A 16,783-nucleotide genomic window follows, 5' to 3' on the forward strand; every position below is an offset into this window, starting at 1 on the left:
AGCTCAACATCTTCTATGTTCCCACTAATGATTGTGGTAAAAAGTCATGCTTCAGGGTGTAAATTAATCATTGGCATTTAGAGACAGAGAGAATCAATAAAAAATGTGTAGTACTTCCTACCTTGACAAATTTCTGTCTAAATATACTTCAGCTGTTTCGGCTGGTTATTATGAAAGTTTTTACTTAAAACCTTCTATTTGCCCCAGACCTTGCCAGTGCCCTGAGTGCATTCCCCTGCCAGGGATGCAGCTAGAGGGTGAAGGTGTGGGTCCTGAGCCCAAGGCCAGCTCCCTTGCTGGCAGCAGGGGCTTGGAGTAGCTTCTTGATCCTATTCTTATTATCCAGCCCCACTGCCAGGGCTTTCTGGCTCAGCCTTGGTGCTGTGTGAGCCCTGCAAACTGGCTGGGTGATTGCTGGGCTGGTTACTGTCTCCAGACCCAGCCTAATCCTGACATGCTGCTCAGCACCCCAGACCCTTCTGGCTGAGGTCTGGTCCCCTGCCAGCCTGTTGCCTCTCTGCACTCCCTCCTGGCTTACCTGGAGCAGCAGCCAGCCCTCGCAGCACCCTGGGGGTACTGGCTGCCTCCTTGGACCTTAAGAAGGTGGCAGTACAATAGAAAGCCTCCATGTAAGCTAAGGGAAGGCAGGAGCTCCGTTACTTTCTGGAATGCATTCTGAAAAGCCTACATTTTAATTTAAACTTAGAGTATTTTTAGTAATTTAGTTATTAATGTTTTGAAACATCTTAACTTTTCTGAAAAAATTGTCTACCTTCAGGTAATGAAAAGACTGTTCCACGAGACAGTAGTTAATAATCCCTTCAGGACACAGAAGTCCACTGCACAGGATTCTGCTTTGTGGCACGGTGGCTCGTCTCTCCATGACATTACGCATTGCACGCTGCACACCAGTGATTATGATTCAGTTCACAGGTATTTCTAGAAAACTATTTTACATATGAGCCAAATTGAAATGTCCATACCATGTCTCTGCTCATGATGTTTTCTGGAATCTGAACCACATCACCAAGGAATACGGCTTTCCAGGAATGTCTCATACAACCAAATGGAAACAGGATGGAAAGAAATTTCTAGTGAATGACAACAGTGAACCACCCTGGCATGTGCCCAGTACAGACAGTGAAACTTCACAGCATGAACCTTTTTGCCTATTTCTTAGGTCAGAGAACCCTCCACAAGTTGTGTTACCTGTGTCACAGTGCACTACTCCATTGTGGTAACCTGGAATTCAGGATCTTCTGATTAAAACATCACTGTAGAGAGATGGACGCATTTAGAGACTGAGGCCATTTCCAGATTCTAGACTCCTGTGGAACTACTTCTGCTGGCCTAAAGAACTCCACATTGAGAAGGACCACTTGGGCACTGCAAAACCTCAACATTTACATTCCAAGTCAGGTTTCTACGTTGCCAACAGAACATGCAGGGAATAGTATATGATAACCTTGTACAAATTAGTTACTGAAAGCTCTGAAAAAAGGGGTTGTGATTCAGACATAACTCAAGGAACTAGGTATCTTCAATCCATTGTATTTCCTAGTGAGGAATCAGGGGTTTTAATTCTTCCATTTGTGATTGAAAGTCCTGCACAGTACAAAGAACCAAGGCAACACATTTACCTTCCTTGTAAAAATACCTTCAAAATAAGCAGAAAAATAAATTACCACATCACCTGCTACAGAATTCTGTGACTGAAACTTGGAAATTTTGAAAATATCTGGTGGAAAGAATCAACAGCAAGAAAAGCTGAGCTTTTTTGATCTTCTAGCTGCTAGGTTCAGAAGCTACAGGAGCCTAGCAGTGAATTCAGTTCTTGTAAAGTGTAAGAAGGAAGCAAAAAGGAACCTTTCCCTCTCATAAATATGATAAGGAAAAGATATTTACCTTTGCATTCAAAAGATATTTGACTATGGTTTTTTTTTCTTTTTCTTCCTCATGCCTTATATGATATAGAATCTTTTCGTAGGATTATTTTTAAATATGATCTGCTTAAAGGCAATGTGCTCAGTCCCTGGGTGGGAAATATGCTTCATTTAAGTCAACAGCAATCTGTAGTGCTGATTAAAAAAAAAAAGTGCTGATGGGCTTCATCAGCAGGGAGTCTCATCCATCAAGCTTTAGGTGAGAAGTTGGTAGAAAAAATGATGGTGGGGGGAGGGGAAGGATGGTGGACAGTGTTCAGTGAAACACAGAACAACAACAGCAACAACAAAAAATCACTAATTGCCCATTGCGGTGACCCAGCCCACTGCGGGGCTGGGGCAGCGAGATGCCAATCAATCCCAGCCCATCCCCTGGATCGAGTTCCCCGAAGAGGCAGACTCAGAGGGTGGGTCGAGGGGTGGCTCAGAAGCCTAAGCTGCACCCCATGGGCGGTGCCTGGGTCCAAGCCGCCTCCCCCGGTTCTGGAAAATTCTCGGTTACTCGGTTGTTCATTGGTTCTGTTATAACTCCCGCCTCTCGGTTTCCTCCCAGTGGTTCTTGTTACCTTGTATCCTCCCCCTGGCTGGTAACTCATTGGTTGTTTTCCCCTTTCCCCATGGTTTTCAAATTCCCAATAAAACTGAGGACAGGCCTCAGGGCAGGGTCCCATCACATTCCATCCCTTCCGAGCTTGTTCGGGTTGCAAAACTTCTGACAATAAACCTGTTGGAAGCCAGACCAGAACAGCCTCTCTCTTCCTTTGTCTCCAAGCTAACGTGAGCCGATCCCATAGGTTCCTGCCGTGTTCCCTCTGCCGAGAAGCCAGCTAGCCAGCTCAGCCAGCAGCTCTTTTCCTGATGCCGAAGTCGCTTCAGCGACACACAGAGGAACGCAGCTGGACTCTGTCTGACCTGGGGCACGCCAGAGCTCATGCCTCGAGCACAAATACTGTGTTAATTACCTGTTCTTAAAAGTTCTATCAGTGTGGAAAACTGGCTTGGAAAACAGAATTTCAAACTGTCTGATGGTTGCATGTCCTGGGAATTCAAATGAACTTTGTCATCACTGCCAGTTTCATAAAAGAATGAAGTCTCCAGCAAGGCACAGATGGTAATTCTGAATGAACAGATGATTATGCCAAGAGAATATTATGCTTGGAAACAACTTTTATTGATATAGGAGTAAAGCTGTTAGAAGGACATCTATGAAAATCAGGACCTAGCACTTTATTGAACACCTGAATACAATGAGAAATTAGGGAGTGGCTAAAGGCTATTTCATTAATTCTTCAGTCCTGTTTACTGGGAATTACTTGGAAATTATCCAGAAATACTGATAATTAAAATGGTACTATGATTTATGAGAACCACAAAAAGATGTGTAAACAGCACCAATTACAGATTAAGCTCTATTTACCTAAACTGCAAAGAGATTATGGAATAGTTACTGGATTTCCAAACAGAGGGGCGAAATTCCCCATTGACTCTGAGTCTAAACTAATTTCACTGAAGCAAAAAAAGGTTATGCCCATTGAAGTTTATGGACTCACAAGTCCAAACATATACCCCTGGTTGTGCTATAACTTAATTGGTTTACAACTGTTAAATGCATTTACTCAGTAGAGTTATTTGCAATTACACCTGTGTCATCTCACAGCCAAGGTGGCTTCCCTGACTTCAGTGGAATTGCTGAGACTCTAAACCAAGGATCTGATACGATGAGGCACCAGTAAAAGGAGTGAATGAGCTCTGCATCACTGGCTTTGAAAATGTTGACTTCATACTTCATATGACTATTACTAAGTGAAGGCTGGAAAAAACAGATTTGGATTCCACATCAGTTTCGAACCTTAAATTGCATCCTTGAAGTAAATAGGCTCTTTCCTGTGACTTCAAGATGGTTACTGTAGGGGAAGAAATGCGTCACATGAGATTTTTCTTGGGGGTGAAAGATACCCAGCAGTATTTCTTACAGGGACACTTCATAGGTGTGAGCCTCAGCTTTTTCTATACACTTTCTTGAGCATAGAAGGCAAGTCTCAGAGACAGATGACACTGGTGAAATAGTACAATCTCTGTAGCTTGAAGGAAACAATATTCATCACCAACATGCAATCAAAAATAATACATATCCCTTGAAAACATTTAACCTGATGCCAGTGATGATAATACCTGAGGGATTGTCTAACCCATTTAAAAGCTATTCATATTCACTTACAAAGTAACAGGTGAAATTAGGAATAGCCAAAGGATTTGAACTAAACTGAGGGGGGAGGGGGGTGGAGAGAAGACAAAGAAAAAAAAGAGACAAACTGTCTTTCAGGTTTCTTTTTCAATGTGACACAAATGAAAATTTTAGTGAAGGAAAAGAAGAGATTACAGGAATTCCTGCTGTTTCCCTGCTGCTGTAATTGAGAGGTTTGGGTCATTAAATGTAATCCATGGGTCAGATTATAACTCCATTTTTGCAATGGTGCAGGTTGTTTTCAATGCCAATAAAGTCATATTAGTGCAAAGTAGTGAAACGTCATTCCCAAAGCCATTTGTATGTGCGAAATGAATACATTAGCTTCCCAGCAGATGGCTGTGAATTCTTCCAGACAGAGCATGTCTTGGGCTTTCAAGAACCATTTATCAAAAGGAACACTGAATCATCTTCAGTTCTGCAGTAATCACTCCAGGGAAGCAAGTGCTAAATGGTTTAAAGATCAGAGGCAAATGTACTGCATTGTCAGCTCCAGGTGCAGTCTGGTCTATGCAGTGGTCTATGCATCGCATCAACTGGGACTTTGTGAGCACCCATTACTTGTTGCTTTGTGATGCCAGAGATATATACCTCTGAGTATTTCTTTAGAAAATATTATTTTAATCAGTGGGAGAAAACATGTAAATTACATTTTGAATGTCCAGAATGACTCAGTAGCTCCATTTCTTATGAAACTTCTGGATTATGCCGTTGTGAAGTGAGAAGTGGCCAGCAGACATATAAAAAAGGAGATCTCCATTAGGTGAAAAAGGAAAACATTTCCTGGCCTTTTAAATAGATCTTTTTAATGAAGGATACAGAAATCTATTTGGTAAAAGGATTTTAGACTTCAGCTAAAGAGATCCTGTGTAATATTTATGGAACAATAGGACTAACATTTGTGGGTTTAGGACACCTTCCATGGAATGATGTCAATTTGACAGGTTTGCACCCAGGGTGCTGACAGAAAAGAGCCTGGAGGTCTAGGCTGCAACCCCGTCTGGAAGGTGGCACACACAAAAAGGAGGGGAAGAGCTCCTCACCCGAGGGAGCAATCTTCTCTGTCACAGGTGTGAGGGCACGCAGGTGGAGGCAAAGAAGAAGAAGAGAGGGGAGTTGCTGTATGGTTTCCACGTAGAAGTTTAATCCATGAAAGGGACAAAGAGCTGAATTTTTAACAGAGTCCAGGAATTTTATAGTGGGGATAGGGAAGGTGGGGAAAGGTATTGCAGCCAATGAGATAAGGGCAAGTAAGTGGAGTTAACAGTGAGGGAACCAATGGGAACAATATATAGGAGGGACTTGGGGAAGGAACCAATGGGGTGTCGAGTATGGAGGAACTTTCTAGAACTTATACATATTAACTAAAGGAAATTAATATACATAGACATGCATAAAACTGGGAGGGGAAGACATGAACCAATCATAGGGAAAATGTAAATCATAGAACTGGGGGATTGTGGGCTCTCACCCTCACCACGGAGTGAGCTGCTTTAGACTTGGGTGGTTGACCACCACACTTTAGTGTTTGTGTCTTCTTCAGTGGCCAGAGTGGTGGGAGCCACTTGCACCGCCACATCAATTCAATGTGCGGACTTAACTTTACAAGGCTTTCCATCAGTCCAATGGTGTAGCCAAACTTTACCTAGTGGGCTATATTTTTCCTACTCAAGCTGGATGTGCAGCACCTCAAGAGATGAGTGCTGAAACTCAGGGAACAAAGAGTGGTATTCCTACTGGGGATTTAGTAATATTCTTACTGGCATGGAGTCATAACAGGATTTTCTAAATGGCTGATGTAATGTCATATTTTACTTTTTAGAGATCCCATAGCAGACACAATATGTGGGGAATGTATAATAAGCCATTAGAAAAATTGAAGCCTGTAAATACCTGGAGGGCACTGGTCATGTTTATTGGCTGTCATTGGGGAAACAGGGGACAGGTGCTATAATAGAAAGTGAAATGTCAGAATCTTTCAGTCAATATATTCTACACTTAGGACAGATATGCAAAATCTGAAACAGACAAAAATGGCTACTTCCTCCCCTAATCCTCATCAATCTCATCTACAGTGCTCTGTCTGTAACAGATCGCTTATGCATTTGGTGAATACAACAGACGATGCCATAATGTACTACAAATCTTGAAAGGGCAAGTGATGGTTGTAATTTATTTTTCATGTGTATAAATGTTCAATTACGCTCTGCCAAGTGTCAATATCTTGGCAAAAATTTGACAAAAATAATTTAAGAATAGCATTACCAGACGAGGGTGTAAATCCATATACTCAGGAATGAGCATTGTTTTACCAGATGGAAATGTCAGGACAGTTGGCATTCAGAGAATTATGAACTTCCCAGCCATTCCCAGTTTCTCTTTTTCCTGTGTGCAGGTCCATGTCAGCTGGTGACAAGAGTAGAATTAGTTCTGGTATATTTGAAAACAAGGAAATGGAAATTCAGCGGGATTTTTCAATATCACATAATAGCATAAATTGCCTTTTTAGGCATATCTTACTGTTCATATTTATGTAGATAATTAAGACATACTTCTTTTTTTTTTTTAATTGGATTTTTTTGACAGAAAACATTCATCAAGATTTGACTGTAATGGTTCCAAACCCTAAAGAATGCATCAGGATTTGTATAGCTCCCGCTGAAAGTAGTATGATTGAGTGTTCAAATAACCACTAGAGGAAGACAATATCATAGGTAATTGGAAAATTCTGCTAGTCACAAGAAATAATACCCTAATGAAGCAACAAAAACAAAGTTCAAGATGGGCAAAAGGACAAAGTTCATTTCCACACAGAGTTTTATAAGTACAATTGTTTTATGCAGAAAGCATTTAATGACTATCTGTTTAGCTATTTTAATAGACAAATGTAAAGAACCTAAGGCCAGATTTTTTTTTTTTTTAATAAAAGTACAAAGGAAAACCTACTTATTCCTTTCTTACCATTCATTTCTCTCCACTAGTCTGGAGGAAACAAGACAAAACTTCTCATTTTACATCACATTGTCAGAGAAATTGTAAGCAAAAATGTCTGATTCTTCATCCAGAGGAGTGAAAGCATCCAGAACCATTCCATAGCAAAGAAAGAGCAAATGAAAACTGTGTCTCTTTACTTAGTGGAGAGGAACAGTAGTTCATATTATCTCATAAACTTCTTCTCTCCTATCATGAAGCAAGAAGATTAAGTTTTCTTCCCATGTAGTTTCTGTTCTGTAAAAGTGGAGTATTTGTGAAAATGCACCTCAACCTTTATTAGAGAATTTTTTTATTTTTTTCCTTCATGTTTTTGCCCTTCCAAAAGAATGATGTTGGAGACAAGAGGAGATTGAACAGCTGAATTATCAGATCAAGCACTGGTGTTCTCAGGTCCTAATTAGCTCATGTTGTACTGGTTGACTGCACTTCTCAGAAGGGTGTCAGAAACCAGGAAGGCTTGTAGGATCAAGGTCTGCTCTAGTTGGGAAACTCAGTAGGTCTAATGGATCTGGGTATTTTTGGCTGGAACCTAGTTGACTAGGATAACATCTATGAGGTAAGAAACATAGCAATTAACACATTAGTTCCTTAGAAAATCAACACAACTCATATTACGTGGGAACTACGCTGATTGTTACCCTTTGTTTTCCTATCTGTCTTCTTCCAACTGCTTATCAATAAAATGGACATTGATTTTTGAAATTCTGGTCCTAAAACCAAACAATATTAAAAAAAAAAAAAAAAAAAAAAAAGCCTGGTTCAAAAATCCAAAGTAAAGTGCTAGTTTCTTATTTCTCTTGAAGCAATAAAATAGTGTATTAAAATGTTGACTAAAGCAAAACACGTTCAGAATTCAAATGCAGAAGATAAAAATTATATATGTGGAGAGAAAGAAGCTGTGACTGGCATTAGAATGAGACTGCCAGTATTTTCTCCATAAAGCAAGGAAGATGGGTGATGTATATTGTTTGCTCAGTTTACATAGTCACCTAAGTATTAATGTATTTGTTTGGTATTAGTGATCTATTAGGCAGTGGACTTGAGAGCTGGGTTTGTTACTTCCCATGCACACTTCCTGAACCTTATCAGCAACCCCTTAATTCCTCCTAGGCAATGGATTCACTTCTGTGCAAGGAACAGGATACAAAGGCTGTCAGATAATTCAGTGAATGTGGATTTTTTTTTTTTTTTACCATAAATGACATTCTATTTACACTGCATTGTGGAAGTATAACAAAATACTGTTCTTAAGAGATTAATGATAAGCTGAATATGCTGCAAATATTTGTGATTAGGAAACTAACATCAACTAAGGAAAGAAAAATTGAAAAATAAATAACACTAACATAATTCTGATGTAAAATTGGGGGCCTTTTTGGAATTAAATGACTAGGAGAAAAATCACCCCATAAACATATCTGGACACATACAAATATATTTATATTATTGAAACACTACCGACAGAGCAACATGCTGGAAATATCAGTAAACAGTTCTGGAAAGAAACAGTAAAATTTAGGTCCTAAAAAAAAAAAAATATTGTGTTCGTATCTTAGCTTTGAACCAGTTGACCAGGCAGAAAAATTGTAATCCCTTCTCTAGTGGACTCAAAATACAATTACAGGTGCATAATCAAAGATAATCAACCACAAAACATTCTTCTATAGGGAGCTGCTCGGAGAGTTGTAGATTCTTAAACAACAACCAAAAGAAATTCAGTGCAGCTGTGATGAAACTGTTACCTCTTATCTAACTATTATCTAACTATTACCTTTTAGGACTATCTTTTAAAACCACATTTCTAAAAGAGGTCATATGTTCAAGTCTATTTGGTTTGAATAGTTAATTTTATTTGAAAATACAACCTATTAAACTGTAATGGGTTTTATGTATTCTGTACCTTGTTGGGTTGTGGTAATGGCCACATTGCATTCTGCCTGGCATAAGTGCTTCAGAGTTAACACCTTCTTCAGAAAATGAACTTGAATTTTTTTTTTTTTAATCTATTGCAGACATGGGGGGTTACTAATACTTTTAAGTGTTGCATGTATGTCACTGTACAATTTGACTTTCACTTCTGAAAGGAGGCATTAGCTAAAACATCTTGTCACTTACAAGTCCCTTCTGTTTGTTATGGAAATCCCTGAAAGAGAATAGAACCCACAATGCTGTTATTTGCAGCATTACTTTTGAGAGCAGAGCAGGATCTTAAAGGATCTGCTTCCCAGCAAGTCAAAGGATGGAGCTGTCATTCTTGTTTTCCCATTCAAGTACATCTCTGTTTGGAATTGTCAACTAATGATGAAATAATTTTACTGTGAAGTCAGCCCACTGACACTGCCAAAATCACTTTTCATAGTATTTTGTAGGAAATCTACTGAATGCAAAACCAGAAAAGATATTTCTGTGACTGTGTCAGGAATGCCTGGCACAATCTGCAGGTACTCTTCAGTCTTATAGTTGCGAGGGGAAAGGCAGCAAGGAGGGCAGGGAAACCCTTTTCTTGGAGTTTTATGTGACTTGAAGGTCTTGTGTCAGTGTCAGAATTTCTGCTGATACTGGAAACAGCCAAGTAACAAGCAACAAGTGGAAATTATGCACCTCATGTAGGAGAATACAGGATGTTTGTTTCAGGGACAAAGGTTCTAATAAAATTCTATCTAAATTTCAGGAATTGAAATTTCAGCCCTGAAATTCCAGAGCTGGACTGGGCCCTAACAGAGAGAAAGGAAGAAGAAGAAAGTTCCAGCCTTCTGAGTACAGGTAGGCAAAAATTGTTAAATGGTTCATTTGCAGTAAAAACAATGGTCCTATTGTTCATCCTGGGGAAGAGGCTCTGTGGAGACCTTAGAGCACCTTCCAGTACCTACAGGGGGTCTCAGGAGAGCTGGAGAGGGACTTTTTCCAAGGCTCTGTAGTCACAGGACAAGAGGTAATGGCTTTAAACTGAATAAGGGTAGGTTAAACTGGATATCAAGAAGAAATTCTTTACTGTGAGTGTGCTGAGGCACAGGAACAGGTTGCCCAGAGCAGGTGTGGATGCCTCACCCCTGGAAGTGTTCAAAACCAGGTTGAATTGGGCTCTGAACAACCTGGTCTAGTGGAAGGTGTCCCTGCCCATGGCAGAGGGGCTGGAACTAGATGAACTTTAAAGTTCTTTCCAACCCACACTATTCTGTGATTCCATCCCACAGTGTGCAACTGGAAAATCATAAAGCATCTTGGGCATATAGAATAATTCCACAGCTACAAATAAGGGGAAGTGTGAAAATATGGATTTCAGGATTTGAGGGTGTAGGTTCCAGCGTAGAAGACATGCCTTTGTGCTGATCCTGAAGCTTAATAACATCATTAAATATTGAATAATAATACAAACCTCACTGGATTTTGCTTTGTAGAATGTTGGTAACCAACGGTAGAATAAGACTGCAGTTTTCAAGAATGAATCCTGTGCTACTTCTCAGAAATGCCAGTATCTCTGTTCTAGGCAAAACTTTGCAATTGGGGAAAAAATTTCAAAATTGAAACAGACAGCTCATGACAACAAAATCTAGAACTTCTTTGTGCAGACTTGTGCTCATTATCATTTCCTGAAATGTTTATACTGACTTAAACAGTGGTTAATCAAGCCTTGAAGTGACCTGGGAAGTAAGCTGACACTGATAAATATGGATTTGTTGTTCTGTCTTCAAATCTTTCACTGTTTTTATTGTATGTTAACAATGAAAGGCTATATGGAACTATGATGCTGACTCATTGGTAATTTATGTCAACCTGAAATGGGAATAATAGTACTTCAGTGATAATGATAGCAAAACTAAAGCAAATAAAAGAAAGGATTGCCTCAAACTTCAGAAAAGTTATTAAAGTTCAATATAGTCCTTCTTAAATCAAAACCAGAAATAAATTTACCACTGTCACTTTATTTATTTTTTCCTATATGGCAAAATACAGATCTTTGGAAGAAGATTATGATCTTCTTGTCATTGCTTTCCTGTTCATTTTGTTCAGGTAACTATTTTATACTGGGCTATTTTTCTTCCTTGGCCAGTATTTGTTATATTGCCATATAATCAGCAGTAGATGAGCAATTTTCATTAATGAAAACTGTGATGAACTCAGTGCATTGAAATTAACTATCTGGGAAAATATACTGATACTCCCAAGCCAGTGATTTCTGTGTCTGTGATCTCCATTGAATGACTAGACATTACTTAAAAGAAGTAACTAAAAAGATCAGACATAGCAGTTCTGTGAACTCATGACAGATTTGTGTTAAGACTTGTGGCTGGCTCAAGGGCATTCTTACTAATTAGTCTGATGAGGATTTTAGTATTTGTAGGGCTTTTATTGAAGATGAGCGGAATTAATCATCAAGCCAGATGACCTGTTTTTGTTAAAGAGCTACAAATGACTAATGCGCATTTCCAACCAAAACAGACAAAGAAAGATGACAAAATAACTATCTAAAAAGAGAAGAGCAAAATTAAATTTGGATGTGAAGCAGTCCAGATACTCAAATACTATCAGCCTGATTTTTTAAAGTAACTTTAGTTGACTCGAGGTCCAAGTGCATGATAAGTGAACATGAAAGAACTGGAGGTGATATCTTGATCTCTTTTAAGTCAGTGTTTCAATCCAAATGTGTTTCCAGATCCTAAATGATGATCAGTAGTTATTAACAGTGCTGTTATTCTTTCCTCTAAAGATTGCAAATATTTGCAATTACTGTCAAGCAAAGATATTATTTTACTAATGTGAAGCTTTCCACATTGTTTTATGTCATTTATTTGAACAGAAGAAAATAGTGCTGGGAGAAACTGTGGAAGATTATTCAATCCATCTTTGTACTACACTTACACCTTGTCTGTGGTAGTTGCCAGATCTACCCAACTCATTGCTGATGTTACCATTTTATAGTGTTTACATGAACTAAAAAAACTGAAAAAAAAACCCCTTCAAATATTTTAATTTCAGAACTGTGAGTATTTCTACTCATCTCTTTACATGATACGTTGCACTTAACTGTATCTTTAACTAAAATCTGTAATAAGGGAAGTTGTGTAGGCAAATATGCTTATATACTCTATTCCACCTACAGGAAATAGAGGATTTCCAGATCAAGGCATTCAAGACCCTGCAAGGATTAAGACTGGAATAATTAAAGATAAATATCTCATAAATACTTTAAAATATTTCTTTTGGAAATTACGGGGAGGGGGCTTGGTGGTTGGTTGCAACAAGTAGGGAAACTAACTGCACAGAACAGCATAATGATAGAAGAAATATCCATGCCTCTGGTGATTTGGATTTTTCACTTCATACATCATTTAAAACATGTTGGAGTGAGGATATTAAATCAGAACATACACTTAAAACAGGACTGAAAAGCAGTGAGTCAGTGCACTTTGAAGTTTTATGAATTCCTGCAGTGTTCCTGCTTTGGCTTGCTGAGTATGATTCATTTGTCCAGGCATAAGTGTGTACTACCATTTGAGATGGCACAGGTATCTTTCCTGTCTGCCTTTTATTGTCTTCTGAAGGGTAGTGGTCAGCTGTGCCAGCTCCAGTGTAATTTCTGCCAGCCCCACATAGGTATCTTTAAAAGCCTGCAGCATCTCAAAAGGCTGCAGATTGAGTCCCACCAGCTGTGCTCAGTAGTAGCTGTAAAACACAACTCATGCTACAATGGTGACAAAATGTCCAGAGACTGCCATTGGGAGTGGAGAGAGAGCACTCAAGCCCTTTTGCAGGGTAGGAGATATGGAGACGTCTCACATTTCCTCACATCTTGTCAAAGTTTGATGTTTTTGGCTGCTGGGGAGTCTTCTCTTATTAGTGTGTTATGAGCAGTCCCCAACATTAATATCAGTGAATTTTTCAGCTTCAAAAATATCACAAATCCAGGCCAGAGCTTGCCAATGCATATGGTGCTGCCTAGACAGAGAGAGGCTAATCAAAGCTGAAGCTTTGTGGACTCTTTGATCTTGAATGTGAAAAGAAAGGGGAAAGTCAACATTCCTATGAAATCTTTGAATACCAAAGGTAGCCAACCCCTCTGGAGATCTGAAAGGCATATTTCTATTGTTTTGCTAGAGGTCTCCTTCAACTAATATTTTGTTTCACTGGAGATGGCTGAGTAAGGCCTTTGATCCTAAAATATCATAAATAATGTACCCTTTTTAAAGTGCTATGCCTTATTCAATGAAAAACAAAGAAAAGGGAAAAATAAACACACCCAAGATAGACATAGTTATTGGGTGCAGATTCATTGCTTACTGACTGTCTTTGATATAAAAATTCCCTAAGGATTATGGCCAAAGTTGAAAATATTTGTTGTCATCACTGCAGAGGCAATAGAACCAAAGTAACACTAACAAACAAAGTAATCCTAATGTGTGCTGAGCCTTAATCTAGTGAAGTGGCTCATGCAAGGAAACTTTTTCAAAGCTTAAGCAAATGTGCTCAGATCTATATAATTCAGATCATGGACCTGAAATCACACCCTGGGTAAGTCCAGTGAGAAAAATATTTAGGGCAGTAAATTAAGTAACAGTCCCAGGTAAGCAGGTTTTCCCCTTATGTTTATTTATTGCAACCCACCACCAATATTTGCACTCCCTAACTGATGTCTTAACCAATAAGATACAAACTCTCACTTTCTCTCCTTTACCCCCATCTCCTGTCCTGCCCCTGGTGTAATAAGTAATTTTCTATACAAAATAGTGCAGGTTGAATAGGTAAAAGAGAAGATGATCCTCCCTAGCTCAGCCAGTTCTCTTGGTATATGGGGAACAGAGGCTCACATGCTGTTTCTGAAAGTGAAATAATTGTAGCTAAACTTATCACTAGGAGAATATTTGGGATTGGGCGTTAATCAAATTTGAAATAGTTATATGAGAGAATGTCTAGCTTGAGGAAGTTTCAACTCAATTTTCAACTTAAGTCATGACTCTAAGGAGCTTGTTTGGTAGCCGTGGAGTAGCATTTTGTCAGCCTGTATGTAAGTTAACATACAAATGAAAAAAAGTAAATCAAATGCTGCAGTACAAGATGTCTGAGTTACATGAGGAATGGGTAAGAACAGCAGAAGATTCAGAACAAGCCAAAAGAAGAGATGTTAAGAGTTGTGAACAAATTATATAATTAAGTGAAGACATGCTTATTGACTTGCAAAAATCATTAATGAATATAGAACATATTAGTTAAAATATCTCCAGAAACTAAAAAATTGTGGATTTTTAGGATGGGATGATCAATGAAAAGTAACTGTTTTTGAAGCAAGCTGTTTCAAAAGATTGTGTCATCCTGGGCCTACAATTCATACTGATAGACAGTGAATGCACAACTCAAAAGGAGATATCATAAACAATATGTCAAATCTAAATGGAGCTTTATGCATGCTCAGAAATACCTTGAGTGCTAACACATTTTGAGTAAGCTCAGCTGCTAGAGCAGTGTCGCTCCAATCAGTGCTGTGCCAGCCCATTGCACACCATAGCAACACATAGGGTAAGTTGTACAAATGCAAGAGGAATACAGAAAGACAGCTGAAAACTCCTAATTCATAAGGCAAGTGTAATTTAAGAAACAAGGTTTTTTTTGGGATGTGGAATGGTCCCTACAGAGGAGAGACCATTTCCCTGTTGGTGTGCTCCAAGCTCTGTTTGCAAACAGATAATAACTGTAGAGTACTTTCAGTTCAGTGCTGAAGACTTGAAGACATTTCAGAAGGTTTTTGGGAATAACCTTTTCTCACTTTGATCCCTCTGAATCCCTTCTATCCTTTTCTATTTGATCTGCCTTAGGCCTATTTTTTTTTTTTTTTAAAGAAGTGCTTAGGAACACATGAAGAGATGAATCAGTTACAAGTAAAATTTTTACTCAATACTCAGTAGGTAACTATGGTGGTTTCATAATACTTGTCAGTGGAGGTGATCTAATTCAGCCTATACAAATCTAAAATGGAGAAGACCTTTCTGTACAGTGAGCTGTCTGATAATGAAAGAAGGGCAAAGGAATAGAGATTTATGGGTCAACAAGAAATCCATCTTCCACAAAAATTGTCAGCCAATTTTATGTCTTGAGTAATTTCAGTGATGACATATCAATACTATCATTAGCACGATTGTTAGCACAAGACATTAACACAATGCTGTACCTCTATTTCTGTTTGAATATGGGTTTGGTCCCATGGATGTCAATGGCAAGCTTTCACTTACTTTCACACGAGCTGATTCAGGTTGTTAAACAGCCATGAGTAAGCTGTTTGAGTTGGATTTATCTAGCTTTAGAAATCTAAAAGTTAAGCATCATATTTAAGTTGCATGTCTATGTTTCCAATGCAATGACTGACGGGATGCATCTCCAGAGTGTGCTTCATTTCATTCTGAGCTTATGTCTAACAGAGGTGGGAGAAATCCTTCCCCTCACTATAGTGAAGCCTTGATCACTGCCTTGATTTGCTGCCTTTTAGATTACTAAAGGTGAATGATTTCTGTGGAATACAAATCCAGTCACAACAGAGTCACAGCCATGTCATTGTAACATTAGTTTCTTCACACAGCACGTGCGGGTTTTGGCTGGCATAATGTCAATTTTCTTCATAGAAGCTGGTATGGGGCTGTGTTTTGTGTTTGTGCAGGAAACAGTGTTGATAATTCAGGAATGTTTTCATTATTGCTGAACAGTGCTTGCACAGGGTCAAGACTTCTTACCCCACTCCACCAGCAAGGTGCTTGGGGGTGGACAAGAATTTGTGAGGGAATACATCTGGGACAGCTGACCCCATCTGACCAAAGGGATATCCCAGACCATATAGCCTCATGCTCAGCATATAAAGCTGGGAAAGAAGGATGAAGAGAGGATGTTCAAAGTAAGGTCGTTTGTTTTCCCAAGACACCATTATCTGTGATGGAGCCCTGCTTTTCTGGGGATGGTTGAACACCTGCCAGCCCATGGGAAGCAGTGAATGCACACCTTGTTTTGCTTTGCTTATATTCCCAGCTTTTGCTTTACTTATTAAATTTTATCTCAACCCACGAGTTTTCTCACCTTTACCCTTTCAGTTCTCTCCCCCACCCCACCAGGGTGGAGTCAGTAAGCAGCTGTGTGGGGCTGAGTTGCCTGGTGGGGTAAACCACTATACTGTGGAAGACACAGACAAGAAATTTTCATATTCTCTTTGGCTTAAAGTTAAAAGGGACTAGCAGAGGTGATTTGATGTGGCAGAGAGAAAAAGTCTGTATTAGAAAAGCAACCAACAGTAAGACAAACTAATTTTATTATGTATTTATTGCTTACTAAGATGAAGATCTTCAGCTCATCTGTTGACTGGCTGCTAGTGGTAACAATTACCTTAATATTTCTCATGATATGTAGTGTAGAGTTACATCAGTACATCTCACTCCATTACACTTGGTAAAGCTCTATAAAACAAAGAGAAGGTTGGTAATAGGTCAAGTTGGTAACTTTACATCAATAGTATGTCTCTAATTAACCAGTGAATGACTTCCAAGCTCTGCAAATGGAGTCAACACTAAATGGATCTCTCCATCTCCCATAATTTATTTTATTACCAGATAGAGCTAGCATAAAGTAT

The 16,783-nt window shown here is 39.0% G+C and overlaps 1 long non-coding RNA gene across 1 annotated transcript; it reads left to right on the forward strand.

Annotated features, from left to right (window-relative positions):
* The first annotated feature begins 7,631 nt into the window (after positions 1-7,631).
* On the forward strand, positions 7,632-12,153 carry LOC138105988 (uncharacterized). The gene is made up of 4 exons (XR_011148849.1): positions 7,632-7,738; positions 9,854-9,945; positions 11,137-11,193; positions 11,981-12,153. It is a non-coding gene; the product is annotated as an uncharacterized lncRNA (long non-coding RNA).
* The last annotated feature ends 4,630 nt before the right edge of the window (positions 12,154-16,783 follow it).

This window comes from Aphelocoma coerulescens, chromosome 2 (genome assembly GCF_041296385.1).
Source record: "Aphelocoma coerulescens isolate FSJ_1873_10779 chromosome 2, UR_Acoe_1.0, whole genome shotgun sequence".
Taxonomy (NCBI): Eukaryota; Metazoa; Chordata; class Aves; order Passeriformes; family Corvidae; genus Aphelocoma; species Aphelocoma coerulescens.